This window comes from Eptesicus fuscus, chromosome 6 (assembly GCF_027574615.1).
Source record: "Eptesicus fuscus isolate TK198812 chromosome 6, DD_ASM_mEF_20220401, whole genome shotgun sequence".
Taxonomy (NCBI): domain Eukaryota; kingdom Metazoa; phylum Chordata; class Mammalia; order Chiroptera; family Vespertilionidae; genus Eptesicus; species Eptesicus fuscus.
Genome location: NC_072478.1, coordinates 23,111,497 through 23,113,921, shown reverse-complemented (window position 1 = coordinate 23,113,921; position 2,425 = coordinate 23,111,497). Strand labels below are relative to the sequence as shown.

Below are 2,425 nucleotides of genomic sequence, written 5' to 3'. Positions count from 1 at the left end.
TCAATAGACTATATATCATGTTACCTCTTCTAAAACTGTTATGCTCACTTGTAGAATCAGGTGAGCCCTCACTCTAGGTTTGGCTGACAACATACTGCTGCCAGAAATATATAAAAGGGTTTATGACATAACAGAAGTGTCTGGGGACAGCAAGTCAAAGATAAAATCTAAAAGAAGGGGGGGAACCTTAGAAAAACAAAGATAAAAATGAAATGGAACTTCGTCTCAGAAACAATGAAAGCAGGAAGAGAGTTTTGTGAAATAAAGTGTTAGAAGAGAAACCACCCAATTAGAATTTAGTGTAAAGCCAAATTATCTTTCAAAAGTGAGGGAGAAATAAAGACTGAGTTTAAATTTGAGGGAATTTGTCACCAATATCCCTGTTTTGTATGAAATTCATCAGGAGGAAGGTGAATGATAAAGAAAAGTAGTGTTAGAGAAGGAATAAAGGTAAAATAAGATAATTTGTTTTGTTATTCTTTTTTTAATATACATAATTTTATTACAATTTTAAAAAATGCAACAGTCTAGAAAACCCAAAATTTACTACTATTGGTATTATTCCTATGAGTGTGCTGTGCTACCATACACAAGAAATTAAAGAAACCATTAAATATTTAGAAACATTTAACATCAGAAGCCTTAAAATCTGTTTGTAGTAGCCCCTCAAAAAGCTACAAACTACATTTTTTATAAAATATTTTCTCTACAAAGAATTTATCAGCTATAAAAAAAATCTGTACAGTTTTTATAATGAAGCTAATATTGAGCTGCACTTGAATTCACTTTCTTAGCAAAACAATTGCCTGAGAGCACACACACATACTCCGCACATCATTACAGCACAGCCTTTATTCTTCATCTTCATCATCATCATCTTCTTCTTCCTCTTCCTCTCCCTCCTCCTCCTCATCTTCTGGTTCATTTTTCTTCTTGGAGCCAGCTGGCCTGCCAGGGCCCTTCTTTCCCACTTCACGTTTGCCCTTGGCATGGTATGCAGCAATATCCTTTTCATATTTCTCCTTTAGCTTAGCTGCTTTTTGTTCATATGGTTGCTTATCTTTGGCTGATTGTCCAGACCACTTTTCACCCAATTTTTTGCAGTACCCCAAGTGGATAAACCAGGGTGTTCACTTTTGATCTTTGGGCGATGTTCAGAGCAAAACAGGAACAAGGCAGATCTGAAAGGAAGTAACAGAGTTAATAAATGGAAAAGCAAGGGGCAATTTGAGCGATTTAAAAAAACAAAACACTTAACGGAGGCCTTTTAGGAGCGTTGGGATCTCTTTCTTTCCTTTCTTGTCACCTTTGGGGGGAACATAATTTTTCATCTCCCGGTCATAGTGAGCTTTGTCACTCTTTGCCATATTTATGAACTTTGACTCTTTCTTTGCAGACATGGTCTTCCATCTCTCCACACTTTTCTTGGAGAATTCGGAAAAATTGAGGGAAGAGTCGGGGTATTTCTTCTTGTGCTCTTCCCGGCAGGTTTGCACGAAGAAGGCACACAAGGACATCCTGCGCCCGGCTTGTTGCGGTCTCCTTTATCCATGATGACCGACGGCGTCCACCTGGTGGTAGGTTTTCCTCAGAGTCCCTCCAAGCAGCCGGTCCCTCAATGGGCTCTGGCGTGAACTGGTTTATCGCTTAGCCAATCCTCAGCCTGTTATGTTATTCTTTTTTTTAAAATATATTTTATTGATTTTTTACAGAGAGGAAGAGAGAGGGATAGAGAGTTAGAAACATCGATCAGCTGCCTCCTGCACACCCCCCACTGGGGATGTGCCAGCAACCAAGGTACATGCCCTTGACCGGAATCGAACCCGGGACCCTTGAGTCCGCAGGCCAACGCTCTATCCACTGAGCCAAACCGGTTTCGGCTGTTTTGTTATTCTTAACTAACCTAACAGAGAACATTTTGTTGAAAATTATAATAGCAGCAATATGTTCAGTAATTATAGCTTTTGAATATGTGAATTGAATGACAGCAATGTTACGAGCGACAGGGAGAGAGAAATTGGGAACACTCTTGTTATAAGAAACCTGAACACCCAGTGAAGTGCTATGGTGTTACTTCAGAGAAGACTTGGATTGGTTATAAATGTATACTGCAAACTCAAAGGCAATGACGAAGAAAGTAAAAAAAACAAAACAGCATAATATGCTAAAAGAAAACAAAAATGTAATCTGGTAAAATGCTCAAAAAGAAAGAGGGCAGAAGTGGAAGACAAGAAAGCACAGGAGCAACAAATAAAAATGATAAAAATATGGTAGGTATTAATCCAGCTATTTCAATAATCACTTTAAACATCAATGGTGTAAATACAAGTGAAAGACATTTCAGCAGATGGTGGAATATGAGTTTTCTACCAAAATCTCCCCTGAATGCACTGCTTTTGACAACCACACAAGGATGAAAGTATCT

General features: G+C 38.4%; 1 pseudogene; it reads right to left on the bottom strand.

Annotated features, from left to right (window-relative positions):
- Positions 1 to 486: 486 nt before the first annotated feature.
- On the bottom strand, positions 487 to 1,633 carry LOC129149411 (high mobility group protein B2-like; annotated as a pseudogene).
- Between the last annotated feature and the right edge of the window lie 792 nt (positions 1,634 to 2,425).